Source organism: Malania oleifera, chromosome 3 (genome assembly GCF_029873635.1).
Source record: "Malania oleifera isolate guangnan ecotype guangnan chromosome 3, ASM2987363v1, whole genome shotgun sequence".
Lineage (NCBI taxonomy): Eukaryota > Viridiplantae > Streptophyta > Magnoliopsida > Santalales > Ximeniaceae > Malania > Malania oleifera.
Genome location: NC_080419.1, coordinates 61257356 through 61278531, shown reverse-complemented (window position 1 = coordinate 61278531; position 21176 = coordinate 61257356).

Genomic DNA, 21176 nt, shown 5'->3' with positions numbered 1-21176 from the left:
TATACATTAGTCTTTGTGGCTTCCATGACTTTCTATCCTTCTGTGCATGCTAAATATTGTTCCTGTTCACAATCTTAATGCATAGATCAAATACCAAGTGATTTGTCATTATCAAAACAGGATTGGACTCATAGAGTCAACAGTAGCATTAGAGTAGATACTCATACTTATGACATCTATAGCAAGCAATGGTCTTGCTAAAGCTTAATCGACCAAGTGGCCTTCCAATTAACACTTACCCTACAAATAGGATATTGTACTCACCTTCTCTATCTGCGAGCCTAATCCGCTCACCTAACTAGATCACTTGAAAAATATTAAATCACTAGGATGAGACAATGTCAAGTAAGAGGAAATATGCTATAACTAGTGTGTGTGGCAACTGAGCTTACAAACATGTTATACTGACAAATAATTGAAACTAAATTTAGCTGGCAAAATATCTCATAGTACATTGTACACTCATATAGTTTAAAATACAGCTGACATCTCTAGATACTATTTATTCATAATTCTAGTACTATAGAATATCTACTATTGTTTTGTAAATCTATATACATAAAAGTAACTGTGATTATACCCTAGAAACTATACATCATGATATAACCTCTACCACTCCTCAGCCCGGCCCTAACACAAACTCCGTGGCATGGTAGTTGGTAAACTGGACTCCACCAATCCTCAACCCGGTCGTGACACAAACTCCGTGGCACGATAGCTGGTAAACTGATCTGAAATAGCAACGGTACCATGATCTACTAATAACTGATCTTATTCATCAGGATCTAATATTGTATATATGTATTATCTTACTATTTCATCATGATTTCAAAATAACCATAACATCGTAAATTGGTCTGAAATACTGTAATAATTGAACTGAAATATTTATAAGAGTTGGTCTGTAATATCTGAACCGTATGAACTATAATATCATAGTATTATGGCTTTAATGTTCTAGAAATCATGGTAATTTGTTAATATTGTAAATCATGATAGTCTAAAAATTGTATAATGATATTTTTTGCTAATATACTGTAAAACATGATATCTAAAAGATGTATAAATTTTGTACAGATATGTTATGAGCTCATGCCACACAACTAATTAAATAAATTCCCATACTATAAAATATGTATTTTCTAATATACTAATTTTCTGACAACCATACTAAAATTCATAGCATAGCATATTTCCCTTACCTAACTGGCTGGGAGGCTCGCCTCCAACCCTATTTTCATGCTCATGAAGCACTATCCTCATAATCTTGGAATAACACATTTATACAAATTTCTCAGTAAATCATTGAATTCCCTAAAAGATCATCTCACTTATATTTCCTGAACCTGCCTATTCATAATTTCTTAAACTTTAATATACTTGACTCCTAGAAAAATATCTGCTAGGGTCCTTAACCCATGGTTGTAGGGTCCCAAAAACACCCTAACTTTGAAAATATAACCCCCTAATTTTATTCCACAAAACACCAGTATATACTCTTACAACATAGAATCTGAGCTCAGATGAAACTGGTAATACTGTAAATACCTAAAATCCACTTACCCTAAGTTTTGGGATGATTCCCAAACTTCCCAAATCGAATCTATGCTCCGGTTAGATTGTAGAGAATCTCCCCAAAATCAAAGTAGTAGCTTCTGATTGTCAAATCGAGGAAAGAAAAAGCCGGATTTGTAGAGAGAATTGAGAGAAACCAAGTTAAAGAGAGAAAAAAAAAGTGATAAAATGAATTTCTTGCTGAAAATCGATTTTGGGGCTATATATAAAGTGTTGTCCATGTGGCCTCATCAACGAGCCATGACACCTCATTGATGAGTCCAAGAAGGGAGTTCATCCATGAACACTTATCCCTCCTCAACGAGTTTTAGGCCTTGAAGATGGCCCCTTGGCAAACTCTTGTTGATGAGACATGCATCCACGTCGATGAGCCCAAGAAGACTGTTCGTCGACGAGTCCTAACTGCATCCCCTTTTAAAATTTCCTTTTTCCTCTCATTTCTTTATTATTTACTTTCCATAATTATCCCAATTACTACATCCTGTGTCTTTGCAACGAGAGATGATGTATATTTATATCAATAAGTGTGCAATGATTTAAAGGAAACTATAAACAAGGAAATGAGATATACATGGAAAGCAATTAATTTTATAACCATTGAGGACTCCTAGAATCAAGGTGTAGTTACACTTGATTTTCCATGATCTGCTGCAACATTTATGTCCATAATTGGGGACTCCTAGAATCAAGGTGTAATTAGACTTGCTTTGCCATTATTTGCTATAGTATTTATTTCTTTAATATGCCCTTTCATGTTCAAAGGGGATGAATTCACATTGAGCTTGTCTCGTAGGAAGGCAAATCTTGATAACACAATTGGTTTAGTGAGACCATCAGCAAGCTGGTCTTTACTTGAGATGGAGCGAACTTCCAAAGTTTTTTGTTGAACTTTTTTCTTGGAAAAAATGGTAGTCTATCTCCATGTGTTTAGTTCACGCATGGAATACCAGATTTTCTATGAGATATGTGGCACTAATGTTGTCACACCGTAGGATTGGGCATTGGGCTAAAATAATACCAATTTCAAGCATCAAGGGTTATATCCAAAGTGACTTGGCGGTGGCATGTGCAACAGCACGGTGCTTGACTTCAGTGCTTGAACATGTGCCACAATTGGCTATTTCTTAGAGCTCTATGAGACTAAGTTGTCACCAAAATAAATACAAAAACCTAAGGTGGACTTTCGATCATCTGGAAAACCTACCCAGTTGGCATCAGAGTAGATAGATAGCTGCGTTGACTTTCTTGGTCGAATAAGGAGTTCAAAATTAATTGAAAACTTTAGATACCGAAGGATCTTTTTGACTGTTGTCCAATGTTCTTCGGTGGGTTTGTGCATGAATTGGCAAACTTTATTAACTAAAAATGAGATATCTGACCAAATCAGTGACATATATTGTAACACTCCCACTACACTTTGGTAATTTGAAGGATCTGAGTAGGTGGCACCCGATAACAATGATAAATTCTAAGAAGAGGACATTGGAGAAGAAATGGGTTTGGCATCTAACATTTTTTTCTGTTGGAAAAGATTGTAGAGGTACTAGTTTTTCAAAAGGAGAAGACCTTTGGCTAGTTGATGTGCTTCCATGCCTAGAAAATATTTTAGGTGGCCGAGGTCTTTTATGGAAAATTCTTGACTCAGATTAGTGATTAGTTGTGAGATGACCAGTGAACTAGATCTAGTGATCAGAATATTATCAATATATACAAGGAGAAATAATGAATATGACCCCTATCTGCAAATGAAAAGGGAAATATATGAGCATGAGTTACAACATGATACCAACTGCACCAAATCATTTTATATATCATGATCTATTGTAGTATTTATTTTCATAATACATTCCATCTCAAAACATTTCCTCATTGCTTGGCTAACATTGTGGAATAGATTGAACACATTGGACAAATTTATAGCTTGGGATGTCTTTGCTAGTCCCATTTGTAAAATTATGCAATTTATACCTTGAGATCAAATACTACCTCTTCTTTTCCTTCCTAGCATAAGCAACATTTACTGCAAAGCTATCTTAGATTTCATTATACAATGAGTCTAAATGATTTGGCGAACCAACCTAACTTGGTTAACTCCTTAAGCCCCTTCTATGGTGATGAGATTTCAAAGATCCACTGGACACTACCATCTACCATGCATGGAAGGCAAGGAACAAACTCTTGATTAAGGAAAAAAAATATTAACCCTGATCTAATAGCTAAGCAGATCGTCACTCAGACTAAAATCAAGCTTGTAGGCATAAAAAACTTTACCTTTCTCTCTTTAAATTGATCCTCTATTTTCTTAGGTTCTATATTTATAACGTACTTTACTTCCTATTTCTTGTCATCAATAAATTGCCTTCTAACTTTAAAAAAAAAACTTGTGGTTAATAATTATAAATGATCCTTTTGTCCTTATTAAAATTATTGATGGTGTTACTATTATTAAAATTATAAATGAGTAGGATGAAAATGATGATAACAAAAATTTAATTGTATGTAGAAGCAATGAATGTGTTCTATTTCCCACTAGATCATTTGCATATGATTTGACTAAAGAAATTTGGGATAAATTAGAAGTTATGTATGAAGGAAAAGACCAAAATAAAGATTCTAAAATTAATTTTCTTATGCCTGATTATGAATTATTTTTCATGTAAGAGAATGAATCATTTTTTCAAACATATTCTAGATTTACTAATATTATAAACCAAAAGAAAGTATTGGGCTAGTGTTTTACTAATGGTGATGTTTTTAGGAAAATCCTCATGTCTCGTTTGAAGCAGTAAGAAGCCAAGTTGACAACAGTGACCAAATTCAAATATCTTAACACTCTAGTGTTAGACAAGTTGATAGGCTCCCCTAAGCACCCATGAAATTACTTTTGATTAAGAATAATGAGACTATTGGAGAAATGAAAGCAATTACACTCTTGGAAAACATAAACTTCTTTTTTGAAAATGCTCATTCAAAGAAGAAGAAGTTATTACAAGGCTTAAAATCTTGTTTTGTTGATAACAAATCAGAAGAACTTAACATATTTGGTTAAGTGATTATATTTCAAGACTCAAGTATGTGAATACAAGGTCAAGTGCACACAAGGATTATTGAAAGCTTATACTCCAAAGAAAGAAGATCTCATAAAGCTTATACTGTTAAAGCATGGATTCAAAGATGGTTTGATGAAGGTTAAAGTGAATTGAGGTTGGAAGTCAAGATAGACTCAAGAGATGGAAAAGAACGAAGACTTAAGTGCTTAGAATGTCAAAGTCTTAAGAAATCTTTATGTAAGTACTTCAAGCGATTTCAATATGGATTCATGAAACTCTTAGGTTAATTATTTGGACCTGGATACCTTTTAAAATACTTGGAAAATATTTTTTATAAGGTCAAAAGTTATTTCAAAAAGATTAAAATTATTTTTGGAATGAAAAGCACCAAAACAGGATTTTTCCAAATTCTGTTATTTTTTCTATATCCAAATTGACATGTATTTTTATCTATCAAAAACTTTTTTTTAAATAGTGTTCAACATGAAAGTTGTGGAATTGTCTCTTAGCTTTCTGTTGATACAAATAATGTCTAATTTGGAGTTGTCTAGAAAAAGTTATGACCAAAATACTGAAGGGTGGTCAAAGTTGTCTGGCGGCTGAACTTGTCTGTTCAGGTGACTAAATAGTAGACAGAGTCACTTCAGGTGCCTAACCATTATAACCTCAGGCACCTGACCCTGTACTGAAATTTTAAAGTCCAGGCGACTAACCCCTTGAATTCAGGTGCCTGAACCTTCAAAATTCAAATTTTAACAGTTAGGAAACTTTCCAAAAGTGATTTCTTGGCCACCAAACTTTGTGAAAACTTGGGGAATACTTCAAGCAACTTGGGTAACATGAAAAATAATCTTTAAACTCTATAAATACATTATTAAACCCAAGGAAATACACCAACAACCTACAAGCAGCAAATTAATCAAATTCTTTGTACTCTTCAAAGCTACCTTGTCTATACTCTTGTTGAATTACTTGCTGCCATTTTGCTGAAAAAAGCTCATGGGTCTTTGAATTTTTACTAAGTTATTCAACCTAAGAAAGAACCCAGGTGATATATATACCTCAGCTTCTTCTTTTTATATTGTGATTTTGATTGAAGTATATAGATTTCAATTGTACTAATCTACTTTTTTGAGGGTGTCATTGTGTACCAAATTGTTTCTTGTTTCTCTTGTAGTTTTTGACGGTTCAAGGTTGGTTGAATCGTTGTACTAAACATGAGGTGTCGCTTGTAGATGGGGCTCCACCCTAAAGGAGGGATTGTAATGGTTTGTTCCGCCCATAAAGGAATACTATAGTGGAATCCTTAGGTGGTCTTGCCTAAGGTGAGGACGTAGGCTGGGTATAAGTCGAATCTTGTAAAAAACTCAGTCTCACTCTCTTTCCCTAAATTCTCTTTACTTTTCTGCACACATATAACTGCGTGGTTGTTTATTTCAATTCTATAAATTGTGTGGATTGGATATTAAATATACCAAAAATTAATTGACCTTGGGATTGCAGAAACCAATCAAGAGTACATTGGTTGATCAATACTTTTTGCAAAAACAATAAGGGAGTACGTTGATTGATTAACACCTAAGACTCATTAATTAAAAGTTTATTTAAAATCTAAGTTTTGGAAGGGTGTTGTAATTTTCAATTGTGTTTCATTAAAACAGGGCTTTTATCAAACTCTACTTTTTGAGTTGCTCAATCATTGAATCTTGGAAGCTTTGTTGAATTCATTCTTTAGTGTGAATATGTTTTGGTTATCTTGTTGAGAGGATTAAATTATTTAAAAGCTGAAAGCATTACATTGTGAATCATTGGTTTGTGTTGATTGAATCAATTTATTGGTTGGGTGTTAATTGACATTACTGCAAGATCAAATTGATTTACACATTCTTAAAGTTTTAAAAGTGAATATGATTTCTAGTTGATATTGTAATACAAATCATCCTTATTTGAGTACTAAACTTACAATAAGTTGTGAATCTATAAAAGGAGTTAAAAGAAACTTTTAAAACCTAATTCACAGCCCCTCTTGGGACTACACCTTACTTTTTAAAGGGATTTGTAAAAATAATATTATTTAGAAAATTATCAAAGACTGATGAACAAAAAATGAAGGGAGATGTTACTTGCTTGGAATTAAGAAACAAGGTCATAATTTGATTTGACTACACAAGATGAAGAAATGGTAGATAAGGAAGGCTATGATAGCCACATGGAATAAATAGTGAAAAGTGAATTAGAATTAGACAATGAGTTTGATGGTAATGAAATGACTAATCTTTGCTTGATGGCATAACTTAATGATAAGCCAAAGGTAAAAACTTCAAACTTATACTTTTCCTTTGAATAAGTCCAAGTGCCATTTGAAGAATTGCACTCAAAATACCTAAAAAACAAACAAAGAATAAGTGTTTTAGAGAAAGAAAACTATGTTTTGAAAAGCATAAATAAATTTGAAAAAGAGGACCTTGAGGCCAAGAAATTTTTTTTTTTTTGTAAAAGGAAAGAAATGATTTTGGAAATCAATCAAATGATTATGAAAGTAAAGACATGTTTTTAAGAAAAACAAAGTTGATAAATTGAAAAAAAACTTGGAATATTCTTTAAGGAAAAGAAACGTGCATAATTGTGAAAAGTGGTTTGGGTTTCAAACCCTTCAAGAAAAAAAGCAAGTATAACTATTTTGCTCAAAAATCATTTCAAAATATTACTTTTTTTTTTGTGAAATTTGATTTTTGCAATAAAAAGGGACACTGAGAAAGAAATTGTTTTGCTGAACAAAAAATAAACGAGGTGTGGGTATCGAAGACCTTCAACAGTGCTTGCTCAAGCCACATAGCTGGTGATAGAAAAAAGAAATTCATCTATCCAACCAAAAGATTATGAATATGTCACCTTTGGCGACAATAATAAAGGTAAAAGTATTGGTGAAGGTGTGGTTGGTAAGACACATAATACCTCTGTTGGAAATGTAATATACAGACTCAAATACAAGTTCCTCAACATAAGTTAATTGTGTGACAAGGGTAACTCCATTATTTTCTTTAAATCATACTACATAGTTGAAAATCAATTTGGTAAGACTTAATTAATTTGACCAAGAGATGTAAATGCTTATTTTATTAACTTTGGCAATGCATGTGTTAGTAAATACCTAGTCTCTTTGTATGATGAATATTGGGTATGGCATAAAAGTTTTGGATACATTAGTTTAGACTATCTTAATAAAGTTTTCAAAAATGATCTTATTAAAGGTTTACTAGACTTTGAAATTGACAAAAATGTTGGGTGTGATGTTTGCATGAAGGGAAAACCAAAAAAAAAAAAATCTTCTTTTATATCCAAAAGATGATTTTTATAAATAAATCACAACAACTTTTAGACTTAGATTTGTTTTGTCCTATATAAACCAAAAGTGTTGGTGGAAAATAATTTACCCTTGTGATTGTTGATGATTTTACACATGCTTTACATGGACTATCATTTTAAATCAAAGGTTGAAACTTTTTGTAAATTTAGATCATTTTTCAAAAAAGAATCAAAACAAATTTAATTTTAATAGTAACTTTGCATAAGTAGTGATAGAGAATTCAAAAACAATGATTTTGTATGCTTCTATGGTTGTTCCAATATTGACAATAATTTCTATGCTCCAACAAAATAGTGTGGTAGAACATAAAAATCAATCTTCAATTAAAATGCCTAAAACCATGTTAAATGATTGAAACTTTCAAAGATGTTTCCAAGTTAAAGTTGTTAAGACTGCATTTTATCATTAGTCATGTGTTTGCTAGATCCTTGTTGAATAAATGAATTTATGAATAGTTAAATGATAAAAAAGTAAGAATTTGATACTAACTGTAACGACCCAAAAATTATACTATTATTTATTTTTATACATGAAACTCTAATACCATATATAAATCACCTGATTCCCAAGTGGGTTATCGGGTACAACTATCCATAAGCTATACTGCAACATAGCGGAAGCATAATATATAAAAATCCCATATACAATACCAAAGTACTAATACCATCATAATACAAAAGTATCTCTCTCCCAAAACCACTTATACAACCCAAGGTACATAATACATATCCATACACAGATAAATAGCAGTGTCTCACCGGCACTAACTTCAACCCCAAAACCACTAATCCTGCCCGAAGCTCTTTAAGTTCGTCTCTCTGGATTACTTGAAATGTTTAAAAATTTAAGGAGTGAGACAACTTTCACTAAGACAGAATAAATTGTTATCAGTGCATGGCAACATGAGTTTTAATGTATCATAGCACATTCATTTAATAAATAATTTAACTGAGTAATCACGAGAACTGTACATATACATATATATACATTGGCAAGCAGGTAATTTTCTAAATAATACACATAGGTTTCTTTGGGCTAGAAACCCAACATGTCTATAAATGTAGATTCATCATGTTTATAATGAGGAACTAACCTAAATGGGAATTCATATATCACCGTCATGTAATCACCCCATATGACCGGGTTATGCGGCCCGAAAGCGGGACTTAGACATGGTTGGCCTACCAGGATTACTCAAAACAAATCTTGTTTGTAGTACAATTGGTCCACTGCAGTCTGGTCCGGACCTAGGGGTTGTCAACATCTTTCCACAGGCCCAATCGACTTTCAATACCAACACTCTCCCCAAGCAATGTGGTTGCACTAACTCATTTCCCAACAACGGTACCGTGTTCTCATGTATATCACTAGTCCATCAGGGTTCTCATTTCCACAATTCCATAGTAATCTCAGTATAAAAACTATCATTTATGTTATTTCATTTCTCGGTATAGTACTGTCATCACATATTTCAATACAAAAAATATCATGTCTGTATAAATCACATTTCTCAGTATCAAAATATAGTGTCTGTACTTTCAATATTTTTCATAAACCAGTATAAATCAAATTTCATCATAAAAGATTCCCATATGTTTAATATATGGTAACAAAATCATTTCTCATGCCACACAAATTTTAAGTAATATTTTATAATATTATAATTGATCAGAAAAATATATAATAATCCAAACCAGTATTTTTCAAATGCCTAATACATCAGGAAATCATATACAATATTTTCATATTCTCATGCTTTAAATCAATCAGTTAATTTACAAAAATCTTAACATAATTTATTCCTCTTACCTGATTTTTGGAGAAATGCCTGATGGGATCCTAAAACAGTGCCTGCAGCGTTCGTATGAAACCCTATATTCATATACCTTAGTTTAATCAGTTTAATTTCACAACTACCCTTATAACATTCCTAGGCTCTCGTATCTTAATTTAATCAGTTATTCTTTGAAAACAACCTTCATTCTCTTTACCTCAACTTTGGAGTGGTGCTTAGAACCCCCAAACGACTAATCTGCTCCGATTAATTTAACAAGGGTTGCTGCTAGGCCTTAGAAATGACATCTGATCGTCAATCAGGCAAATGGTTTAAGAGAAATTAAGGAGAAAGAAGTAGAGCTTTGCAGCCCTAGGAGAGAGGAGAGAGAAAGAGTGATTAAAATCCTGAACAAAATGAGTTGCTGTCCTATTTATAGAGCCACTGTCCCACACAAAATCGTCAACATTTTTCCTGAAACCATCGACGGTTTGGTTTTTAACCAACCTGATTTTTATCATTTAAATCTTATTGAGCCTCGGTAACTCAAAACCGTTAATGGTTTGGCCTGTGCCAAACCCATTTCCCTCCTTTTCTTTACCATTTTCATTATTTATTATTATTTTTCCTTTTTCGGGTCTCCACATCCTCCCCTCCTTATAAAAATTTCATCCTTGAAATTTATTAATCATCCCTTATATCACCAATTGAAAAATGAACCACTAAATCTTTATTAATTACCCTCACTTATGGCAAAAAGAATATCGTGGTTACAATAGAGATCCTAGGAGATTACAATCAATCACATAAAAAGAAAACTCTCCTAAAACCCTTTATAAACTAGAACCAAAACACTATATTATAACCAACTACCTTATAGTGTACACGACAAAAGTCAAAAACAATTATTTACCTTTACCTTTATCAATTCAACACAAGACCCGCTGAACAAGTGTGGATATCTCTGACGCATTTTATCCTTTAACTCCCATGAAGCTTCCTCAACTGTGTGATTGCACTAGAGTAGTTTTATCAATGGGATCCTTTTAGTGGGAAATTCTTGTTCCTTCTGGTCTAGAATCTGAACAAGCACCTCTTTATAACTGATCACATGCGAAGGATCTAGGACGTATTTCCTCAACATAGATATGTGGAATACATCATGGATCCAAGATAGAGCTGGAGGTAATGCCACCCTGTAGGCAACTAGAAAATTCTTTCCAATATATCAAACGACCCAATATACCTAGGGCTTAGCTTACCCTTCTTCCCAAATCTCATCACTCCTTTCATTGGTGCAACTCTCAAGAACATATGATCTCCCACAACAAACTCCAACTCTTGTCGGCGAATGTTTGTATAACTTTTCCGTCGACTCTGAGCTACTTTGATTCTATCTCGAATGAGTCTGATTTTCTTAGAAGTCTGCTAAACAATCTCTGACCCCATAATCTGTCTTTCACCAATCCCATCCTAGTATAACGGAGATCAGAACCTATGACCATATAATGCTTCGTACGGTGCCATTCTCATACTGGCTTGGTAGTTGTTGTTATAAGCAAACTCAACCAGTGGCATATATTGGATCCAACTGCCACAAAAGTCCAATACACAGGCCCGCATCATATCTTCTAATATCTGTATAGTCCTCTCTATCTATCCATCGGTCTGAGGATGAAATGTTGTACTAAATGTCAGCTAAGAACCCTAGGCTCCTTGTAAACTCTTCCAAAATTGAGATGTGAATTGTGGTTCCCGATCATATACGATGGACACTGGCACGCCATGCAATCTAATTATCTCCTGTATGTACATATTTGCCAATCTACTCATAGAGTAGTTAACTTTGATTGCAAGAAAATGGGTAGTCTTCATCAATCAGTTAATGACTACCCAGAAGGCGTCTTGTCCATGAAGTGCCAGCGGTAATCCTATGATGAATTCCATAGAAATATGTTCCTACTTCCATTCAGGGATGTGAAGTGGTAGCAACGGTCCCGTCGGTCTCTAATGCTTAGCTTTAACCTGCTAGCATGACAAACACTGCTCTATGTATCTTGCAATTTCCTTCTTTATATAACTTAACCAAAAGAATTCCCATGAATCCCTATATATCTTAGTGCTTCTTGGGTGCACTATATAAAGAGAATAATTTGCTTCCTCTAGGATAGTTCTTTTAATTTCAGCATCAAAAGGTACACGTAGTATGGTACGAAATCTTAACACTCCATCATCTAAGATATTAAAATCTATCTTCTGTCCACTTCGCACCTTATCCACAATCTTCACCAATTCCATATTTTCATTTGAGCAGCCTTAATTCTTTCCTATAAAGTGGGATGAATTACTAGATTAGTAAGGAGTTCTTGGTGATCTCCCACTACTAATTCCACTCCCAATCTTTCTAAATCCATCCTGATCTGATATGGAGTTACTATTGGTGATATTAAGGCACACCCTAACTTACAGATCAGCGCATCAGTTACCACATTAGCTTTTCTAGGGTGGTAACTGATGGTACAGTCATAATCCTTAATTAATTCCAACCACCTCCTCTGCCTCATATTCAATTCCTTCTACATGAAGAAATACTTTAAACTTTTGTGATCTGTAAATATCTCACACTTACCACCATACAAATAATGTATCCAAATCTTTAACGCACATACCATTGTTGCTAATTCCAAATCAAATGTCGGGTAATTTTTCTCGTACTCCTTGAGTTTTCAAGAAGAATAGGCTACAACTTTCCCCCATTGCATTAGCACACATCTGAGCCCCTTCTAAGACACATCACTGTAGATTACGAAACCCCTTCTCCTGAAGGGATTGTCAGTACTGGTGTAGTGATATGTCACTGCTTTAAATCCTGGAAGCTCTATTCTCACTCATATGTCCTTTCATATTTTACATTCTTTCTGATCAATCTTGTCAAAGGGTCTAACAGTTTAGAAAATCCCTCTACAAACCAGTGGTAGTACCCTATCATTCCTATGAAACTTCTAATCTCATGAACATTTTTTTGTCTCACCCAGTCCACTACTGCCTTTATCTTGCTCAGATCCACAGAAATTCCATCCCTAGATATCACGTGCCTAAGGAATGTGACCTATTCCAACCAGAATTTACACTTTTAAAATTTGGCATACAACTTCCTTTTTCTCAGCACCTATAGAACTATTCTCAAGTGATCCTCATGCTCCTTGGGGCTCCTTGAATACACCAAAATGTTGTCAGTAAATACCACAATGAACTAGATCCAGATACTGGTGGAAAACCCTATTTATTAGATCCATGAATGCAGTATGAGCATTCGTCAGTCCGAAGGGCATAACTAAGAACTCATAATGGCCATACCGAGTTCAAAATGCTATCTTCGAAACGTCCTCTGCCTTGACCTTCACTTGATGGCACTCGGATCGAAGATCAATCTTAGAGAAAACTCGTGTTTCCTGTAGCTGGTCAAACAAATTATCAATATAGGGTAACGGGGTACTTTTTTTTAATCGTCACTTTATTTATCTCTCTATAGTTGATACACATCCTTATTGACCCATCTTTCTATTTGACAAAGAGTATTGGTGCTCCCCAAAGTAACACACTGATCTAGATAAATCCCTTATCTAAAAAATCTTGCAGCTATTCTTTTAATTCTTTCAATTCCTTCAGAGCCATTTTGTATGGAGCCTTAGAGATCACTGCTGTCCCTGGAGGTAAATCAATAGAAAACTCGACTTCACGATCAGAAGGCAGCCCTGAAAAATCCTCCGAAAACACATAAGGAAAATCCCTCACTACCGGGATATCTTCCAACTTTAATTCCCTTTTCGGCGCTTCCTTCATTCAGTCCAGGTACCCCTGGCATCCCTTTAGAAGCAATCTCCTCATCTGAATAGCTGATAAAATCTACAGTAAGGAGTGCATGCACGTCCCAATGTATTGGTACTACTCCCCTGGATGTCTGAAGACTACCTCTTTCTTATAGTAGTCAATATTGGCATAGTTGGCAGCTAACTAGTCCATCCCCAAGATCACCTCAAACCCATGCATGTCGAGGACCACCAAATTAGCAGGCAGTGACCTCCCCTAAATACTGATTGGACAATCCCTAAGTATTCTCCTACAAACTACTACGACTCTTTTCGGTGTAGCCACTGATAAACCGAAATCTATTGGCCGAACTTCTATTTCACATATCTTGACAAGCTTCCCGGATAAGAATGAATGAGTCACCCCTTAATCAAACAAAACAACAACTTTATATGACAAAATAAAAATGGTACCTGTCACCACATCGCCTGCCACCTTTGTATCTGCCGATGTCATTATATACACCCGTGCTAGGGCAGTTTTCCTCTGCTGCTCTCCTCCGAGTGCTTGGTTGCTCCCTTGATATGGTCTAGGAGCAAGCGCATTTCTCAGTTGCATAAGGAAGTCTTGTGCCACATGGTCGGGTCTATTCCATTGATAAAAGACCACCGTTTTAGCCCGACATTCCCCTAATTGTCTTCTATAACACTGAGGGCAAGTAGGGGGCACTAGCTTACCCTGAGGAACTCGATGTCCCTCTACCTATCGATGGCCCACATTGTATCTCCTTAACTGCCCCTGACTAGTACTCACTTGAAATCCAACCTTGTTCTCATGTACCCCTCTGTCAATTGGTCTTTATTAAGGTTGCTTTATTCACCAGCTCTAAAAAATCCTATATCTGTAAAACTACCACCTGCTCATATATTTCCTGTCTCAACCATCTCTTAAACCTCTGTGCATTTTTGAATTCATCAAGAATCATAAATGGGGCGAAACGGTGTCACTCCATGAACTTAGCAACATACTGTGGCACTGACAGATGACCCTAGATCAGATTTAGAAACTCCTTCATCTTAGCATCTCTAATGGAGGAGGGGAAATAGAGGTTGATAAATATATCTTTAAAACGTCCCTAGGTCAATGCTACAGGTATTGGTCTTTGCTTCTCTAGGAGCTTCACCGTTGACCACCATCGCTTAGCCTCTCCTGTCAACTTAAATGCTGTATACTAAACTTTCTGCTCATTAGTGCAATATAGTACTAACAGGATCTTTTCAATCTCTTGCATCCACTTCTTTGCCATAATCGGATCAGCACTTCTTAGAAAAGTCAGGGGATTCATTCGAGTGAACTGCTCTATGGTGCAGCCTTGGTCTACTGGCGAGCAACCTTGCTCCCTAGAACTCTGTGCTATCTTCGCCATCACCTTCTAAACCATGCTACACAGGAGTTGATCTGAATTACTGGCATGAGCTGGAAGCCCCCACATGGCTACTACCTCCACCATTTTCATTATGATTCCCAGGGTCCATCCTGAAAATAGAACAGAAACAGTCTTAGAATTCCAATATCTTAATGCGATGGGTACTATTATCTAACTAAGAATACAATTAACCACTTCAAGAGCCCAACCTCTAATCCACAAAAATTTCAACCTATCCAACCAACTAACGTCTCAAGTTCTGGTCTCTCTGCCTAGAGACAAAAGTCGTCAATGGTTTGTTGTAATTTTTCAAAAACTGTCATCGCAAGAAAATCACAGAAGATCGTCAAATGGATTCCTGCTTCTAGGCTACGAAACTAAAACCCAAGATTCTATCTAGCTTCTAATCATGACTTGCTAGTTTCCTAATATACCCATGTCCTACCCTCATCAAAATCCATTCCTATACTCCAGTATTTGCTATCCGTAGAAGTCTGCAGAATCTAGCAACATAGGCACTGATACCAAGCTGTAACGACCCAAAAATTCTACTATTATTATTATTATTATTATTTTTATACATGAAACTTTGAGACCATATATAAACCACCCGACCCCAAAGTGGGTTACCGAGTGTTGACCTTGTAGGTCATATCCTGTTTTGATAATGACAAATACTCTGGTATTTAATGGTTGATGAGTTTGTGTGCAAGATCAATTAGAAGTTTCATATGGTGCATGCACATGGACTTGAAAGAAATTAAAGACCCAAAGTGTTTATTTTTTAATTTATATTTCATATTATTCAGGGTATATAATATTAATTATGGCTTGTAATAATTAATGTATTGCATGCATGATAGGACAGATAAGCTCAATGACCATAGTTTGACGATAGGGAACCACAGGACCGTTGGTTGACCGGCGTCGGATTTTTTGGACTTATGCTTACGGCCGTAGATTGACTTTAGGTCACCAAAATATCACATGAAAAGTCCCCTATAACTTAGAAGTTATAATTATGTGAACATGGGTGACTATAAATGAAAATTTGGACTTGAATGCACAATCTTTGTGTGTTTGGTCGATTGAACCAGAACACGCAAAGACTTTTAGTTGACCGAACCTCCCTAGGGTCATAAGTTTGACCATTTGGTCAACCTTCCTTAAAATGAACTTCAATGCCCTAGTCGACTGAACTGGCACATGGGAGATCCCAACACTCTGGTCGACTAAACCTCCTAGTTGTAAAATGGCCTGGTCGACTAAACACCCAAATTCGTTCAGCTGAACTTAGCCTGGTCGACCGAACCTCAAAGATTCAAAAAAAGCCTCAAGTCTGGTCAACCAACACCTCAGTTTAAAAACACTTTGGTCAATCAAACTGAGCAATTCGGTCGACCAAACCTTAAAAGTGGTCAACTGAACCTCTTGGGTTACTCAAATTTTACCGAGGTTAAAACATGGTTAATTTTTATTAACCCTATTTAAACTTTCTCAAAATTACTAAATAGGTCCCTCACAGTTATAATTTTTGGGGTGTCTATATATACCCCCTCATTTGGTTGGTTTAGCAACTAATTAGCAAATATCATTAGCAAATTCTCTCTAAAATTCAAAAACCGTATTTCTTATATTCAAGCTCTCCACTTCCATTCTTACTCATTTCCAAATCATTTAGTAAGAGTGCTCTTGTGATTATCCTATAAGGCTTACACTCTCATCTGCTCAGTTTGATTGATATTTATTTTTACTTGAGTGTAATATTAGAGTTTTTCTTGGAGACTTTGTCAATAAGTCTTCCTTGGGAAAACTCCTTAGAGCTTGTGAGTTTTGCATTATCATTGCAATACTCAAGAGATTGTATCATACTTTGTTTTTGAAATAATTTTTACAAACCGATTTTAAATATCTCTTGGGTTTATTTTTTGAGAAAAATATTTTTGAGATATTTGCTTGTGTGCTGATGATCTTTGTTGCTGCATCTTGCGATTGATATTATTATCTTGACACAAAGATCCTAACACATATACTCTCATATTTTGATTGATATACTAACATTATTTTGAGAGTAGACATTGAGACTACATTGAGCTTATCATATCCTATCATACTGTAGTGTGTTGATTATACTAGTACAAATATGCTTGTTTGAGAAGCATATACTTTGTACACAAATTGTATTGTGAATCTGTTGTATTTCAGGCGTACCCTGAGGGGGCATTAATCTAGCTCGAAAGGATTGGTTGTAAAGGTTGAGGTCAGCCGTGTGTTAATTTGACCCGGTTGTATTTTGGTGCCGCTCCACCCGTAAAGTGAGCCTTAGTGTAATCCTTATACTTGAGAGCCAAAGCGGGGACATGGGCACATTTGCCAAACATCGATAACATATCTGGTTTCCTACTTGATTTATTGTGCTTGCATGAGTAATTTAGCTGTGCAATTTAATTTCAGTTGCATTTACTAATTCATTTAATTATATACTTTAGATTGACCCTAGGGTTGTGTAATACTAGTGCTGGATATCTTACCTAGGAGAGAACAATTTTAAAATACCAATTCAACCCCCTCTTGGGATCACACCATAACTCTCACCGAGTACAACTGTCTATGAGCGTATACAACACAGCGGAAGCATAATATACATAAATCCCATATACAATACCAAAGTACTAATGCATAATACAAAAGTATCTCTCTCCCAAAACCACTTATATAACCCAAGGTACATAATACATATCCATACATAGATAAATAGCAGTGTCTCACCAACAATAACTTCAACCCCAAAACCACTAATCTTGCTTGGAGCTCTCTAAGCTCGTCTCTCTGGATTACTTGAAATGTTTAAAAATTTAATGAGCGAGACACCTCTTAGTAAGAAGGAATAAATTATTGTCAGCATGTGACAACATGAGTTTTAATGTATCATAACATGTTCATTTAATAAATAATTTAACTGAGTAATCATGAGAACTGTACTCATATCCATATATATATATATATATATATATATATATATATATACACACGCGCACACGCGCGCGTGCACGTGCATACACACACACACACCCACACATTTGTAATCAGGTATTTTTCTAAAAAATATGCACATGCTTAATATGTTTCTCTGGGCTCGAAACCAACATGTCTGTAAATGTAGATTCATCATGTCCATAATGAGGAACCAACCTGAATGGATATTCATATATCACTATCATATAATCCCCCCACCTGACTGAGTTTTGCGGCCGAAAGGCAGGATTTAGCTATGGTTGGCCTACCAGGCTAAGTCAAAACAAATCTCTTCTATAGTATGATTGGCCCACCGTAGCCTGGTCCAGACCCAAGGGTGGTCAAAATCTCTCTGCAGGCCCAATCGACTTCCAATACCAACACTCTCCCCGAGCAGTGTTAATGAACTGACTCATTTCCTAGCAATGGTATCGTGCTCTCATGTACATCATTAGTCCATCAAGGTTCTCATTTCCAAAATTACACAATAATCTGAGTATAAAAACTGTCATTTCTATTATTTCATTTCCCAGTCTAATACCATCATCACATATTTTAATATAAAAAATTTCATGTCCATATAAATCACATTTCTCAGTATCAAAATATCATGTTTGTACTTTCAATATTTCTCATAAACCAGTATAAATCACATTTCATCATAAAAGATTCCCATATGTTTAATATATGTTAACAAAACCATTTCTCATGCCACACAAATTTTAAGCAATATTCCATAATAATATAATTGCTTAGAAAAATATATGATAATCCAAACTAGTATTTTTTCAAATGCGTAATATATCAGAAAATCATATACAATATTTTCATATTCTCATGCTTTAAATTAATCAATTAATTTACAAAATTCTTGACATAATTTATTCCTCTTACCTGATTTCTAGAAAAATGCCTGCATGGATCCTAAAACAGTGCCTGCGACATTCATACAAAACACTGTATTCATATACCTTAGTTTAATCAGTTTAATTTTTGGAAAACTACCCTTATAACATTCCTAGGCTCTTGTATCTCGGTTTAACCGGTTAATCTTTAAAAAGAACTTGCATTATTTATTCTCCTTACCTCAACTTTGGAGTGGTGCCTCGGACCCCTAAACAGCTAATCTGCTTCAATTAAATTGATGAGGGTCACTGTTAGGCCTTAGAAATGGTGTCTGATCATCAATTAGGAAAAACCCAAATCCCTCCTTTTCTTTACCATTTTCATTAATTATTATTATTTTTCCTTTTCCGGATCTTCACATCTATATCCTTAGTTAAAAAAGTTTTATTTTAAATGATAAAGATAGTACAAATACAAATAAGTTTGATTCAAAGTCATATAAAGATATCTTCCTTGGTTACTCCTTAAATAGCATACATAATGTTTAATTAGAGTATCAGGATTTTGGAAGAATATATGCATGTAAGATTTGTTGAAAATAATTCTTCTCAAATGTTTTAGTAAAAGATTTAGATGAAAAAGCTAAGGCAACAAAGGAAACTCAAAGGCTTATATATAATTTGAGGCAACACTAGAAACTCAAGAAATGTTGATAGGAAGCATTGAATATTTTGGACAACAACTTGAGATGACTCATGAGATGACCCTTGAGATGGTTCTTAAGATAATTGCCCCTAATGAAGTCAGACATCTAATCAATCGATCATCCTTTAAAGCATATTATAGGTAGTTTAAATTCAAGTATCAAACACAATCTTCTCTTAAACAATTTGCGACATTGTGCTTTCATTTCTCAAATCAAACCTAAAATTTCTGAAGAATCTAAAACTAATGAGTTGCGGATAAATGCAATGTAAGAAGAACTAAATCAATTCAATGGAAACAATGTTTATAACTTACTTCCTAACCTGAAAATCACTTTAAAATTGAAATAGAAAGGATTTTTCAAAATAGATCAAGGTAGTGTGTGGGAGCATGGATTTCAAACTTTAGATTTAGATTTGGGTGGATTTGGAAAAATTTTAATGCTATTTTATATTACATTTTATTCAAATCCAATACAGCTTGAAATCCAAGGCCTCTCCAAATATAGGGCAAATGAATTTGGTATGTGAGAAATAAGACTCAATTTGTTGCATATGGTTATACACAAGAAGGAATTGATTTTGATGAAATCTTTGCATCAACAACATGATTAGAAGCTATTTGCACTTGACTTCCATTCTTATGTTTTATGAAATTCTAACTGTTTTTTTGTTAAACTTTTGTTTTTAGATGGCTTTTATTAAAGAAGCAGAAAAACGAACTCTTCGTTGGTTGTGCTTTTGAGGATTTGAGTGGAATTGAAAAAATTTCAAAGCAATTTTATATTACATTTTATTCAAATCCAATACAACTTCAAATCCAAGACCTCTCCAAATATAGGACAAATGAATTTTGGTTTGTAAGAAACAAGATTCAATTTGTTGCATATGGTTATACACAAGAAGGAATTTGTTATGATGAAATCTTTGCATCAACAACATGATTAAAAGCAATTTGCACCCTACTTCCATTCTTATGTTCTATGAAATTCTAATTATTTTTTCGTTAAAATTTTGGTTTTAGATGGTTTTTATTAAAGAAGAAGAAAAATGAAATCTTCGTTGGTTGTGTTTTTGAGTTAAAACTCTTTATAGTTTGAAACAAGCCTCTTGAGTCTGATATGACATATTAATACAATTTTTAATTCAAAATAGTTTTTAAAGAGATTATGGGGATGTCAATTCTAAACTTTGTTTAGGGTGTCAATGGGCACTCCTAGATAAGAAAAATATATATAAATAAAAGGACGAGGCTAAACAAAGCAAAACATGACAGTAAAGTTGCTACTTTTTTTTTCTTTCTTAGAAAAGAAAAAAGAAAAACAAAGAAGCTTGAAGTCTACATGAAACAAATAATGGAGTCAAGAGTACATTTATGAATAAAGAAGGTGATTGACTAACCATTTTAAGGTCAATTTGCCAACCAACACACTATTGACACCTGATCTAAAGTGGAAATTATTGTTTATGTGTGTGTGACTTGAACAAGAGATAAGAAAAAAACCAAGAAAAAAGAAAACCCTTTTAGTCATCAAGTGAGGTAATCACTTTCAAAGAGCACATAAGTGTAGCTCTAGGAATTCAAGGCACTCGATTTTACTCTTCTCAA